Below are 15,692 nucleotides of genomic sequence, written 5' to 3' on the forward strand. Positions count from 1 at the left end.
CTTGCTGTCTCGGCTCGTTTCCATCCCCGGGTCAAGCACCACGGCCCATTTGCAGTTCTGCCCTTGCTGAACTAGCACGGAGGGCTGCTGCTGCGTCCCTGTGGGTGCACACATGTACTTACTGGCAGTAGCAGGCTGGTTACTCTTTCCTCAGCATGTTAAAATCCTGCCTTTTTCCTGAGTAGGCACGCTGATAGTACCCAAATCTTTCACGATTCCCCACTTTTCCTTGAGGTTTATCAGCCCTCACGTTTCAGGCCGGTGCTCAGATTGAGCCCAAATGCACGTTGTTCAGCTGCTGCTCGCCTTGTCACAGCCCTCCTCCCTTGCAATAATTTTGCCTTTACACCCAGCTGTTAATTTTATCCATGTGCTTGCTTGCCTTTGTGCTGCAGTCTTTTAATCATGCCCGATCCAGGCAAGCAGGATGGTTTGGGAGTTTTATTCTCAGTTCCACGACCCGTTTTAAGCCTGGCCTCGGGGAAGTTGGCCTGCTTTGCCTTGTGCTCGGGGCAGGTGGTGGTGGTGGCCACGCACCTCCTGCAGCCCCCGGCTGGGGCACGTGGGACCTGCGGCATCTCGGGCATCGCAGGGCACCGCTGGATCGCCTGCTGCACTCCTGCCCCGTCCCTGTCCCCGGCCAGATGGACTCGAAATTTATAGTTCTGAGAAGCTGGAGTCCTTCCTTCTGTATGGCTGCTTTTTTTGGTGGTGGTGTGCTTTTTTTTTTTTTTTTCTTTTAAACTTCAAGATGGGGGTACCTAATTTAATAAAGGATTCGATCAGCTGGAATGAGCACTTTTGAAAGCAGCACACGGCAGAGGCTTCCAGGAGGAGGCCAGATGCATGAGCCGGCTTTAGGAGGGAGGAAGAATGAGGCAACTGTAAAATAAAAGGCGTCTAATGTAGTTAACATACAAATACTGTGCTCAGAATGAATAGTCTGCTCTCTCTCTTCATCGTGCTAGGGCATGGTGGTGTTTCAGACCTCGCCAGTCCTTTGCTTTGAAGATGTTTAATGCTTTTTGACAGGTGACTGGTTGGGTGGCGTCTGCTTTTCTCAGATTAAAAAATAATAATAATAAAAAAACCACCTGCTTTGCCTTTCACTCAGGGCCTGCAAAGGGTTAAGGACTGCTGAATGCAGACATATATGGTGCTGTATTGATATAATGTACTTTGTAATAGAAAACAGAACTATCCAGGTCAAATATCAATAACATTCTATAAGCCTTTCTAGGAAAATATAATTAAAACCATTCAAAGCTGTTTCCCATAACTGAATTTACTGTGTCTTATTGACTTCGGTCCCACGTCTACAGTGTGATATTATTATTGACTTTTAGAGTTCTGCCTATTTTAGAAATAAAGAAAAACACAAACTCAGGTAGTGGTATTCAAAAATCCATTAGAAAACCTGCCCTCCCTTTCTCCTTGAAGTAAGGATCACCTTGTATTGTTCAAACAGCAAAATGGTGGGGTTTATCCCTTGGTTTCATTTAAGCTGTCACGGTCCCACTGAACGGAGCTAAATCAGTGGACCATCAACCGAGAACCACATCCTACATTTAAGCAAGTTCCCAGTTTGCACCCAAGGCTGCTGATTACAGCACTGCCCCTGGTTTTATTATCAAGCTTCATTCACTTGTTTTCATATTGAATATCACGAATAGGATCTAGAGTAGGAAGTTCACTAAATTGGTTAAATATTTCGGAGAGAATGACTTTGCTTTTCTAATTCCGTCCCTCCCTCTCCTCAAAGCAAATACTTTGTCATATCATCTGCATTTAAATCATGAGTATAATCTTCCAAGCATATAATTTTCACAATAAATGCATTTTGTATATTCAGTAAGTTCTTAAAAGCTATTTGCTAGCACAGCCTCTTCAAAATAAAAAAAAAGTGCATCACTCCCCAAAAATTGAGTAAAAACCTGATACTATACCATATTCACTAATTGTATTTATTCTGAAGACTTGCACAAAATAATGAGTATGTCTGTATTTTTTACACAAATCTAGTGGAATGATTTTTAGTTATAAATACTAATAATGTGGAACTGTTTCTGCAAGTATCCAGAGCCTAAGAAAAATCTTTTCTGAGGATAGTTTTGTTATTGTTGTTGGCTGTGGGTAGATTAGCACTCGCTGGTTGTCACACAATCTTTAATGAATATTTAAGATTTTGGAAGAAGTCAGGTGTCCGTATATATGTATAAACTAGGTGTATGCCCACACGCGCGTATATGTGAAGAAGAAATGGGCATAGAGCCTTACACAGGGTTTAAATGCATGCTTCCTTAAAATTCAGTGCACTCATTTAACATCGGTCTGATTGTACTGAAATCAGGATTTTCCCAGAAGTTGGTAGGGGTTGCACCGTAGCAGTGAGAAGAATTTGGTCTGCTTCCTTCCTACTTGAATTGCAATATATTGGGGATGTTTGTGGCTCACCCGGAGCAAGCACCTAGATTTAACATGAGCTTGCTTTATAAACATTTAGACATTTATTGGTTATGACAGCCTAGAATATTTTTTTAGTCCAGTAATGTTTTGTGCTTTTTATGTTGCTAGAGCTTAATTGCTAAAATAAAGAGCAGCCCTCATGTCCAGGGACAGAAAGTGGTAGCACTCTGAAAAATCTCATGATTCGTGGTAAATGTGCTCCCAAAGAGATGAGCTAAAAGAAAATCATTCTGAAAGTAGTGAGAGCTGAGCAGGAATATTGTGTGTGAAACAACAAAATCTATTTTTTTTTTCCTTCAGCAAGTATCTTTTTACTTTATTATAACTTCATAGATGCATGTGAAGTTGGTAGAGAAAATGCTTCTGTATGAACCATAATTTTATTCCTTGTGCTGTCAAAATTGCTATAATTCTGTGGCTGAGTTTTTAAAATTACAAATTTAAAATTAAAGATTATATGAGCTCATGTCTTTTTGCTGTTTGATCTGAATGCTCAGCTGTGAATTCATCCGGGTGAATAGTACCTTAATTTCTTTTCTTGTTCAGTCAGTTTGTCTGCAAATTGTAGGCAGGTCTGAGCCATGCTTTTTGTAGTTAACTTTCTGGGAAAAAATAAAAACAGCACCACAACCCACCCTAAATAATTCAGTTTATGCTCTAGCTATTTGCTTAATATTGTAATAATTATTTTTATATCTATTTTTATTTTTTCCTCATGGTATTAGAAACTACATTAGTATGTAAAAAAGACCGAGAATAAATAATTTAAAAATCTTCAGGGCTCCGATGTGAATTTCGTTAGTTCTTCTCATTTATATTTTCCTCATGCCTAGCTTAAAAGGGGCTCTGCTTTCTGGTTTTGTTTTGATGTACATCTTCTCTAAATATAGGGGTGGCAGTGCTGAAGTACGTGCCAGGAGGAATCTGTAGGGGCTTTTGATGTGCTGCGCTGTTGTTCTCTTACTTTTAAAGCAAAATGCCCCCAAACAGTGGTGAACAAGCACCCAGGCTGGGCAGAGGCTGTAGATTTGCACTCACCCGGTTCCTTTTCAAAACGAGTAGTGCTGTGCTGTGCCATTTCAGGAGGCAGCATTGCTTACAAGCACTATAGGATCATGAAATGCTCTGCATTAAAACTTCCGTCTTTTAGCATACAGGTGGCAGTAGGAAGATTAAACCACGCAGAAGAATGTTACTGCGAGACGGCAGGAAAAGCAGTCTGGGTCTGACCTGCATCACTTGTTTTCAGTGTAAACTTCCCCCGCTGCCCCCCCCCACTCCCCCATTTTTCCCATAACCGATGGATACTTGGAAAAAACATTGTTAAATCAATTTTTTACATGCGTGTATAAATTTGGCCAAGTCAATTACTTGTCTGGGCCTGCTACTTTTACATTTTTAACTCTGCTCTTACTTGCAATGTGAGAAGCATCACTGCAGTATGCAGCAAAAAATGTTGCTGCAGTAACATATGCAGTTGCCTATTTTTTCCAGCTGCAAATTAATTATTCCCTTTATCTTTAGGATTATTGTAGAACGTTGTGATTTTATGATTATTATCAGGCCTTTTGAGGTAGTTAGAATATCATGTAATTCTTTTATGAGTTCAGAGACCAGACTTCACTGTACAAGAGTGGTTAATGCGCATGGATACACCCCCAAAGTTTCCAGTAACAATTACATTCCAAGAAAGGTGCTAAATATATTGCTACCAAGAATCTTCTGGTTTTTTCCTCCCTCGATCTTTGATGTCATCTGGGAGTGCCAAGAATTTTCACTTCACCTACTTAAAACATTTAAATGTGAGTATAAAATTTGCTTCAGAATTTATTCTCCCCGGGACGCTTGATTCTGTGGCTATCACCTAGCAAAAAAAAAAAAAAAAAAGGCGCGCTGCATTAAAAGCGAGTCGTCTTTGTGTCAGGGCTGCGGGAATAGGTCCGCAGTCGCAGGCAGTCCTTCGTGGTGAAATGATCCTGCAACCGTGCGAGGCTGCTGGTGCTGTTCCTCCAACCAAAAGCTCAGCTACAACGGCACAGACTCCTGGAAGCAAAGTTTGCAAGATCGCTTCTGATCCCTTGTTTACATTTTACCATTCGGAGATGTAAACTGCTCGATAGTGTTGTGCTCCGTGTTTGTTTGAATTTGGGGAGATGTTAGCACTGGGGGGGGGGATGAGTTCTTAATGTAACTTTTATATGCCCAAAGCAAAAGCTCTAAATGGGTTTGAAAGTATGACATACTTCTTTAGGTCAGCATTATACTTGCTGTACTGTCTCTACCCATGATTACTTTGCAAAGTGAGAGCAGATGATAATTGGGGTAGTTTGCAGGCAATAATAACCTGCATTTTCTCACAGGAACCTTAGTAACAGCGTGACATAATGAAGGTGAAAGCAAATTGAATTAGAAAAACAGCAAACATTGTGTTTTATAACCCAAAATAAAATTCTTCAGCAGCAACTAGCCCTGTAATGTAATCCAATCTGTTTTAATACTGAGATTTTTCCAAGAAAGCAGGAAACAGTAAAGGGTAAGGCTTTCAAACCTCTGCTGTTTCGTTTACAGATCCCTTGTGTTAATTTAATGCTTCTAGGGAACTGGGGCTCTTTCTTTTTCTCAGAATCCCTTCTCTAGGAAATACTGAGTGGTGTGGCGCTGAGAAGCAGTCATGGTTTACAACAGATAAGCCAAAGGACCTGGCTTCAAATTCCACACTTCTTTGAGAAAACAAAACACGCCAATGTGTGTTCTCTCTAAAGCTGGTGATTTCTTGCTCGCATACTACAGAAAATTTACCTTAGAAGGAGCATAGCAGGCAACCTTGTGGGCACCGACTCTCCTCCCCTTCTCGTGTCCCCGCAGTGCATGCATCAGCATCGAATAGTTCTGTGCAATAAGATTGTTAAGCGCAGAAGATAAATATTTACAGCTGATACTTTTGAGGCATTGCCCTGAAAGTTTTGCTGGCACAAAATTCCTGCTCCTGCCGATGTGGCCATGCGAGCTACAACCCTGGCAGATGTTCTTGCTGCCCCTTCCCAAACCCCGGCCGTGTGTTTTCCCTCTCCTTTCCTCCCACCAAACCAGAGACGCCCACCTGGAAAACTGGATTTTGCAGAGAAAAGTAATTCTGTCTGGAAAAAAATAGAATGAGTCGCTTGCAAAAACAGTCTAGCTGACATCAGCTGCGTGCTTATTTGTAGGCTTGCTGTTTAGCAGGCTTTAGGAGATGCTGGGGCAGGGCATGTTTTGGCCTTTCCTGCTTTTCCTCGTTTTGCTGGTACGAAAAGAGGCTTCAGGGTGTGAATTCTGGACTTGGAGCAGCTCTGGCTTCTGGGGTTTTGTTGGTTAGGGGCACTGGGTATCATTTGCAGGGTGGTGGGGGCTTCAGGGCACCATGGGGGGTGTCTGCAAGGTGACAAAGCCCCACCAGCCCCAGTGCTCATCCCACACTGCCTGAGGAGGAGCAGCAGCTACATGCAGGAGGAGACTCCTGGAAGGGGACTGCGGCTGGGGCTGCCCTCTGAGGGGCTGTGGGTGAAGCAGGGGGTGGCAGAGGAGAGGCAGTGGGATAGCAGGCAGAGCAGGAAGGGCCAGCAGTACACCAGCCTCCTGCCTGGCCTGCCTCTCACAGGGTGTGTGACACACGGGGGAAAGGGGAACCGGGAGTAGGGAGAAGAGCTGCTGGAGCTCGGGGAAGGGGAAGGAAAGGTGTTTCCCCAAGCGTTTCATTGCTCACATCTTGTTTTTTTCCCTGCGATGTCTAAACGAGTAATTAAAATGTTGTGGTAATGGGCAATAAACTAAATTAAGTAAAATTTCCTGAGCTGGGACTGTTCTGCCCACGACAGGAAGGGAGAAGCAAAAATTAAGAACATGCTTTGTAAGCAACAGCCTCTCCTGTCTTCAGCTGCAGTTTGGCTGCCTTGGGAGATTTTCAGGAGCTTTGTTCTTGCTGTGACACGGAACATCTTGACAGATTGATGCTTTCCCTCTGGTCATTGATTTTTTTCATTATGATGTATAGACAGGGTGAATATCAAAGGCTGAGCTGTATCCTCTCACAGTCCCTGGGAAAGCCAAAAGGGTCTTGGACTCACATGCAGGGAGCAGAGGTTTGTCAGGAGGGAAGAGCTTTGCACTAAATCACACATTCTTAGTCCCGGCCCCACCTCCAGTGCCATACAGCTTAGGAAAGAAAATTTAGCAAACAGTCTTCAGTGTAACATCGGGAATCCTCCTGCCAAGCCGGAGTAGGTGCAGGTCCTGTAGGGGCACGCTCAGTGTTTGGGCTGATGGTTGTGAAATTGGTAGTTCCTGGAATCAACACCAGAGTGGGATGTCGTGGCATTCTCGAGATTACCCAAGATCAAGGAAGTGTCTTGGGAATCTTCTGCAGTGACAGCTGTTACTCCCACATAAGCAGAGGGAGACAAATCTCATGATGTGGCAGATAAAACACCCCCCTGACTTTCTTCTCAAATCATCTTTCCGGGGTTTGGTATGGGAGGGAGAGCACTGCATCCATTTCATTAGCAAGTTCAATTTATGCTTACGCTGTGTATTAGAAGAGCTAATATTGAGGAGTACTATGAGCAAAAAAAAAAGTTCTGACTTTAGAAAGTAGTGGCATGCTTATGAGTGTGTGGCTCAAACTTGTAGCAATTTCAGAGCTTCTCACTTCATTTACCTTTTGCAAAGGTGCATGAATCCTGCAAATAATTCTCGATAATGCAGCAGCATTGTCCCTACCAATTATGGAAACAAACTTCGAGAAACAAATTGGCTACTGTGTCAAGAATTTGCAAAATAAACTTCCTCTCCCTATCATTTCCAGATTTTTCTGTTGTTTTGTCTTCCTTGTGTGTAAGCTGTTTGGGGCTGGCAGTGTTGTACACTGTCACCGATTTCTTTCAGGCTGTGCGTTAACTCTTTGAAATATCACATCATGTGTGTATTTTTTGCATGAACAGAGGAAACAGGAACATAAAACGAATCCAAGGATAGCCAGACGAAGCCGGAACAAGGTCCATCTGTCTCAGCAACCTATTTCCAATAGCAATCAGTAGCCCAGTGCCCGAGGGAACGCTGCGAGAACGAGTAGTGCCTGTAGCGGTGTGTATAAGCCATACTCCTCCTGCAGGCAGGTGTTCAGAGGCTCTGTGAGCTGGAATTTGTGTCTCTCCGTTTCATAGCCCCTCATGGATTGTTCTCACCCTTAACTTGAGGAGGTGCATATTGAAGTCTGGCATCTGTGTCTGGAGACTGTGACAGATTTAACTGGTGGCCCACCCCATTCTGTTGCAGGAGCTGCATTTCTGTCCCCCAAACACTGTTCACTTGACACCAGTATACTCTGACTAAGGATGTAGCCCCTAATGACTATTTAATAAAAACAGGTACCTTCAAGCCCAAGGGCAAGTTCCAGCTCTGGAAATAGCTGCCCACAGAAAGGCACTTTCTTTCTGGCCTTTCCCTCCTCTGGTACCTGCTCCTTCACCAGGGCTCCTCGCAGGCTGACACGAGCCATTTTTACTTTCACGGTTGGCACTGTGAAGTCAGCCAGTGGGACTTTTTTAGCCTGAGGAATGCTTCTGATGAAAAATACTGGCACATGACTGCCTCAGGGTGTCAGTTTGGTGTTACTTACGTAAAGCCTCGCACAAAGAACTGCAGCGTTTCCTTTTGTCGGTGTAGGACGCACGGCAAAGCAGCTCCACGTGCTGAAGGGCTGAAGGACGGTGTCTGCTGTCTGTCTGCCCACATGAAATAGTGCACAGCGGTGTTACGATGAGTGACTGCATACCAGCAGGCGCAGCTTTCAGCATTGATTATTTCTTTCCTGTGTAGGATTAATCTGCAGCCGTTGGTGTAGTCATTCAGCAGTAATGTGAAATAATATGTGCTGTGATGTGGAAGTGACTGCAAACTGGTGGTCTTCCAGAGCTGCTGAGAGCCACTCCATCTACTCTGTAGCTTCATCCCCGAGCTAAATTTCTTGGCAGGCAGAAGAAAGATAATAAAAATATGTTCCCCGCATTCCACACAGATAGAATTTGTTCTGTGTCATACTAATAGTGCTTATTATTTCATAGGTCCTGTTTTTTTTGTTTTTTTTTTTTTTTAATGAATATTGAAGTTCACAGGAGCTAGAATGGCTTTCTGTGTTGCAGTACAGGTTGTAAGAATAATAACAGGCAAGAAAATTATGAAAGGCCTTACTACAAAATATGGATTAAAACAACTTTTATGCAAATATAGTAATTTGCAAATATGGTAATCCTTGTTTTTTTTATATAAGTGTCTTAGGGCCTGCAGTGGGATTTTCTGAGAGAAAGCCTGCAAGCAGGTTTTTATGTTGACAACATTTTTTTCTGTTTCCTTTTGTTGGGAGGTAGTAGAGTAGAATAAAGCTGGAGTTTCCAGAGAAAGACTTTTACACGTAGCATATGTTCTGTGAAGAGAAAAGCTGTTAAAAATGATGTTAATGTACGTTTCTTCTGTACTTAAATAGTAACAGTATGACTAAATATGACCTTCGAACTTGAAGACAAGGGCGTATTAATACAAGTGTTTGTGACTGCAGTTTGATACCATACGAAGTGTGGTTGTAATTGAATTGTCTCCCATTTACATGTAATTCATTTACAAGCCAGAGCTTTGATCTTTCACGTTGATCCAGACCAGCACAGATCAGCCTATGAACTGCAGCTCGCGACACTTGGACAGTACTGGAAGTCCCGGTGTGGGGTAGTGGTGATTAGTTTATATCCAGACTGGATAAGTGCCATGTTTTTTTCCATCAGTCTTTGCGTTAATATAAAACGGGCCTTGCCAGTGCCACAACTGCCTGCATTCCCATTTCGGCGTTCCTTTGGTGTTCCTCTCATGGCACGGGTCACAGGACATGGCGGATGGAGGCGGCTCCTCAGCATGGCGATGGCTGGGCCGTGACCGGGCACTCGCAGCGCACAAAGCCCGGTCACGTCATGAGGCTCGTTTCCTCACTGGGCCCAGAGAGGGATGAGATACGTGGTCTCGGGGGTTATGTGCACCCGTTTGTTTCCTTTTGGGACTGTGGAGCTTCCTTGCCCCCTCCAGCAGCAGCAGAGCTGGTGGTCTCGGTGACCGGGGGCAGCCTGCGGAGGGGAGCGTGGTTGACTTCTGCGGTTGACGCTCAGCGCCAGGCTGCTGCGTGGTTTTACTTTACAGCTGAGCCTGGTCAGTCACCAGGAGCTGACACACTGGGAATAAGCCAGTGGAGCCAAAGTCATACTGTGATATTTACTCGCTGGTCCCAGTAATGTGAGAACGTAAAACGAGAACAGGCCCTGTTGTTCTCGTCAGTCACGGTCTCCAGGTGTGGAGGCCTCCAGATGTAGGGCAAGGGAAAAAAGATGATTGTTTTACTTTTACAGCCAGCAAATTGAGCAGCAGAATGAATAGTTTCCCTGAAGTTTATGGCAGATTCAGGAACTGAACTATTAAGTCCCAGTCCACTGTCCTAACCACAGACAGTTTTTCCTATCATCAATTAAATAAAGTAATTTTAAGTCTTTCAAGGCTATTTTTCAGGGGTACCTCAGAGCTGACTGCACTGGTCCTTCTTCACCTGTGAGTATTTTAAGGTCTAGTACCTATTCTGCTTAAGTATTAAAATGGTATCTACTTTATTAGCAGTAACTTAATTTCTGAGATTAAAATCTCCTACTACCTCACTTTTAAATCCTTCTGCAAACCCCCAAAAGAGAGAAACTGTGGTTTCCTCTGTAGAGAGTTACTTGAGGCATTATTTCAAAATCACGAGTGTGTGTGTTTTCTAGAAAACCTGGTAAAATAATTCTTTAAATTCCTGAAATATTGCTACCCTGTATTAGCTCTAAATACTTTTTCCTATCGTTCTTGCTCCCTTCCTTGTGAATCCAGGAGCTCTGGGGACTGGGCATTACAGGGATGAATGTGTTAAAAAGAGAGAGCCTCTTTCGCAGCACAGCTGTACATGTCTGAACGTTAGCTTCCAGTGGGCATAAAGAATAGGTATCGGATTATTTGCACTGAATTTTCACTTGGAATCTGGAATTGGATTTGGGGAATTTTACCAAAATACATAGCTCCAGAATGCATGAACTTTAAGCTGTTTCAGTAATTCTTCATTTTTATAGTTATCACTGCTAATAATGAATTTGCTGCAACTTTTTTAATAGCTTTCAATGTATTTGTGAGGATTCCAGGATAGTTATTGTTTGTATATCATAAAAATACAATGCTGTCTTTCAACAGACAGGTTTTCCTTTTAACACTCCTTTTAAGTACATTTCATGAAGTAACAAAGACATCCATTAAAAGACAGTATTGAATAACTTCTGCCAAGTTTCAGTGAACAAATTTTTATTTAAATTAGGAATGGAAAAGATTTCCTGAACCTAGCATTCATTCTCTCACTGTTCCAGGCAACCTCCTCCTGCTATTCCATTTGCAAAGTGATCAAAATCCTGTTAAGTTCTTTGTCTTCACTACTGTTATTAAAAATATGTTCCAAAACCTCAGTGTGGTCAGGCTAGAAGCCTTCTTCTAACTTCAACCTAAATTTCATTGTGGCCTGTTTATATCCACTTGTTCTTCAGTTAACATTGTCATTTTGCTTAAATAGCTCTTTTACTTCCTCTGTGATGTATTTATAGAAACACATTCTGTAGCCCTCTCAGCCTATGTCTCCTGAGGCTAATCAAGCCAAGCTCCTCAGGTCCTCCTCTCTTGTATCAGAAGCTGGTCTGTTCCCATAACCGTTCTAATAACCCTGCTTTTCATCAGTTTGAGGCCAGTTTCCTTCAACATGGGTAATAAAAACTTTTCTCAGTGCTCCATGTGAGCTCTTGGTTTCTAAAGCTTTACAGAATGGCAGTGATTTGTATCTAACAGAAACTCGTCTGATACACTTCAGAAGAATCTTTGTCTTTTATGATTATTTCAGGGGGATTATCTGTGTGATTTTATGGGTTTGTCATCTTTGACATTTTCAGCTGACAAGTTTCCAGTTTATGGCAGAAATTTTGCTTTTAGTCCTTTTGTTCATGATCTTCCTTTTTCAGTTTCATTTCTGCAGCTATGCTTCACAAGGTCAGTTCTTCCGATTTGATATCTCCTCGGTCCAGGTGATTATTTAATAAAGTGGTTCCTTTTGCTTTATCAAACTTGCCCCTTTGAAGTCCTGAACTTTTATAACAGGCACGTTGCTTATCTGCTTAATTTAAACAAAAGCAAATAATGTTCTCTCAACTTGTAATTATTTTCTTAATCCAATTGTATTATAGATACCTTTGCTACTTCCAAATCAACCCTGAGAATACCAACAGGCCCTCCTGTTTAAATAGTTATTTGGTAAAGAAATAGATAGAATCTCACATCCAGAAATATCTGTTCCCCTGCTGTTCCATGTGTTCTGCTGTCTGTATCTCCTAAATTAAAATCATGTTTTCAACTAGGAATTCTGTCTTTTGAGCCTCAGGTGAAAAATTTCTTTGGGGAAAAATGAGAAAAAAAAATCTGCTGCAAGTGAACTCAGAGTCTGCTGCAAAGCTTCCTTCCCCTAAACAGATTTGGTATTATAAATACTATTCTTTTCTTATCATTGCCAGTGATACTATTCATGTTCATTTTTTTCCCATTATTTTACTTGTGTGTTCATCTTTCCTGAACATTGTTGTGTTTAGGTCCTGATTGCATTTTCTGTCATTCCTGCAATGTATTGCTTCACATTTTGCACCAGCAATTAAAATTTCTCTTTTTCTTTTCTGGTCCATGTCCTAAGTATTAGTACACAAACATTTTACTTGTTTCTCACTAACCACATCCATTTCCCTCACCGGATTAGGTATAATCCTGTGTTTCCTCTCAATTACTGCTCTCTGCAGTATTGAATCTGTTTTCTTTCTCATTTTTGTCCTTCCTTTCCCTCATTGACATTCCTTTTCCCATTGCCATACCTTTACAAGCAAGATTTTTCAGGATAATTTTCCAGCCTAACTCCATATCCTGTATCCATTTGACACACTGTTCTTTTTTCTTCTAGATCCAGTCTCATGACAGGTTTTGCAGATCTTCCTAACAGTTTCCCATCATGTATATGTATCTTCCTCCTGTTCCTGGTGTCAGTACTACTCTGATTCCTTTCTCTTCCAATCCTTCTGTCCGTGGATCATCCTGCTTTCTGTGCAAGCTGCAGTCTTCAGTACACTGTCAGGCTGTTCCTCAGTGTCCAGTCCCTAGATATTCTGTTCTTCTCTTTTTGTAATGCTGTTTTCCTCAGCTTACATGATCATCCTTATTTAGGGGCTTCTTCCGAGACCTTTCTGTTTTGTTTTGTTTTTGCAAATCTGTGCCAAGTCTGTGTCACGGTATTGAGCTGTACCAGTCGTCTTCCTGTATAAAAAAGGATCTGTCGAATACCCAGTCGAGGATAAGGGACATCTCACTTTCAATATCCAGTCATCTTTGTTGTCTTCATAATTATTTGGGTCTGCCCCACCACAGCCATAGTCACTGTCATTGTTTTCTCATCCTTGCCTTACATTTATAACAAGAAAAACAATGAGAAAAACCTTCCTCTTCCAAACTCCTGAACACTGCCCTCTTTTCTGCTCTCCGTCGCTGGTTCCAAGGCTGCTGGATCTGTTCCATGGTTACTGGCTTCTTTCTCAAGAAAATACATACCGTAATCACTTGGTGAATTGCTTAATAGAAAGACTTACATCGAGGAATTGCATACAGTGTAGTAAAAGTTGATGAATTTAATAGAGCTTGTTACTGTAGTAAAGAAACATCTGACTAGAATGCATACCAACAAAACCAGCACAGCAGCATTGCAGGAAAGCTTTTTAATATTGGACTGTATGTATTAACAGAAATACTTTAAAGTTGCAATTTCAGAGAATGTTTTCTTTTCCTGAAAAATGAAGATGCTTCTGTAAATTAACTTTTCTCTAGTTGAAGCTGTATAAAAGCCTAACTAATGGACTAAAGACACATATTTCTGTAATATGGCTGATTTCTAATAAGATTAATTCTCATCGTATATTTAAGCCTGAAAAAAATGCAGGCAACGTTCAGAATAATTTCTTATCGTTCATGTAAATCATTTACAGTAATTGGGGAATTACTGAATCATTACTTCAGTAAAGCTTGTTTGTTAGTGGAGTCACAGTCAGAGCTTTACATTTTCACTCTCTTGGGACTGAAGATTTTTTTAACTACAGAACAGCATAGTTTAAATCTTTTGAAAAATCAGTAAATGATCCTCCCTCTCCAGCAAAACCTATGTTAAAAGCATATTCAGATAGAATATTGATTAATTATTTCAATCTGATAGTTGAATAAGAGACCAGAATTTCTATTACAATTGCAGTTGTCTTCTGTAGTCGACTAAGAAATTAAGTAAATTTTAATTAAGTTACAGTTGCTATTTGTTGAGCTTTTGCTGTTCCTAGTTTTTTTCTCAGTTACTCTTACTGTTTTCCAGGAATTCTGGAACTAAGAAATGTTCTACTTAGAATTTGAAAACATAAAGCCTTCAATTCAGGGAGTTTGTTTTTAAGTTTGGAAGAGCAGTGAAATAGAGGTTTCTAATTTGTTACTCTATGTGCTATCTTGTAAACATGTTTAATATAATTTAATTGCACTTTGTGGAGCAAAAAAACCCACAGACAGTAATTGCAGATACATTCTTGCTACATTAAACAAACATTGCCCTCCAAAAGAGGGCGATTTTAATAACAAACCAAATAAGGAAGGAAGGGATATGTAAATAAATAATAAAAATTGAGTTTTATTGAAATGCAGAAATTATGTAATAGCTTCTTGACATTCTCCTCTGCACTTGAATGAAACATATCTGATCTTCGTTCTTTTTGGCTTCTGTGAAAGTATTAAGTTCATTCTTTTCTACCATTTTCCTATTAATTTGTTTTTCACATTAAAGATGCCAAAACTTGACCTTTCTCTGATTTTATTCTCTTCCTTTTTCAACTGTTTCCTCAGAAGTATTCTGTATTTAGTCTTTTTCTGCCTTTTTTATTTGTCCACCCTCATCTTTCACTTCTCAGGACCCAGCACCAGTGATGCTCAGTACTCAGAGGAAACCGTAACAGCCTTTTCCTTAAGCTCGTGGGACCAACCCTATTCTTAGTGAAGAATAGAAGACAACATCCCTCCCTTAGTCACCGGCAACAGATGCTGCAAACTGAAATTGATCATCGATGCTGCTTTTATTTTATTTCTTTTAATTTTAAATTAATAAAAAATGAGGGAGAAAGAAACACTAGGCTAGTAAGTGTGAAACACAGGTATCACATCAGCAGAGTTTAAGCTTGTTTTCAGAAACAGAAATTCACTTGCCCTGTGATTGCAGAGTGTTTCTCTCAGCTGCCAGACCTATCCTGTTTTATTTTTAATATCCATCGTAGCTCACCTCATTCTCTTTTCAGTATAACAATAATCACTCCGGGGAAGAGATGAAATAAGTAGTCTATGAAGTTAAATGCAGTTTAAGGTAAACAGGCCAGTTCCCACATGATGTAAACTGATACAGCTCCACTAATCCTGGTTGGGATTACAGCAGTTTCTGCCATCTAAGGGAAGTGAATAATGTCTTTGGTGAAAGACCCCGCGCTTAACTTAATTGAGTCGTCAGCTGAGAATACGAGTGCTCTCCCAGTACTCAGTCAGTGTACAGTCACAAATACTTTATTTATCACAGCCCAATTTTATTGTATGGGTAAGTATTACTGATGTGTGCAAGAGGAGCTTTGCTTTCCAACATTTTGTAAGGGGAAAGCAGCTCTGAAGCAGACAGCTGGTAGCAAAACCAGTTGCCACCACAAGCAGGAAACTTTAGTGATTTGAAGGCTGCTTTTCAGATGAGTTGCTAAACCTGACCCATCTCTGCAGTAGTCGTGCTGGTGTCCTCTCTGCTCCGTCACATTCCCTCAGTGAACCATTCACTTGAGTAGGTGCAAGTTTGCAGGACCGGACCTGGCATCTTGCCCTTTCAAACAAAAACCTCCCATGGTTTCTGTCCCTGTTTTGCCTCTTCGCTGGTGGAGAATGGTGGCTCCCAGACTCTTTCTGTCCCATTTTGCCTCTCCCTGATCTGAGAAGTGCCAAACACAACCAGTGCTGCTTCTGGGCAGGGGGATGCGTAATGCAGTAAGGGCTGAGCACCCCAGCCC

At 41.4% G+C, this 15,692-nt stretch overlaps 1 protein-coding gene and 1 long non-coding RNA gene across 5 annotated transcripts in view; both read left to right on the top strand.

The window, feature by feature from the left end:
- The window catches only part of CRADD (CARD and death domain containing adaptor protein), a 75,685-nt gene that overhangs the window by 20,822 nt on the left and 39,171 nt on the right, over positions 1–15,692 (top strand). The window lies entirely within an intron of this gene.
- The window catches only part of LOC311429934, a 29,289-nt gene continuing 17,587 nt past the window's right edge, over positions 3,991–15,692 (top strand). The window contains exon 1 of the long non-coding RNA XR_014688478.1: positions 3,991–4,268. This is a non-coding gene — a long non-coding RNA (uncharacterized lncRNA). The remainder of the gene's footprint in view (positions 4,269–15,692) is intronic.

Source organism: Aythya ferina, assembly GCF_964211825.1.
Source record: "Aythya ferina genome assembly, chromosome: 1".
NCBI classification, from domain to species: domain Eukaryota; kingdom Metazoa; phylum Chordata; class Aves; order Anseriformes; family Anatidae; genus Aythya; species Aythya ferina.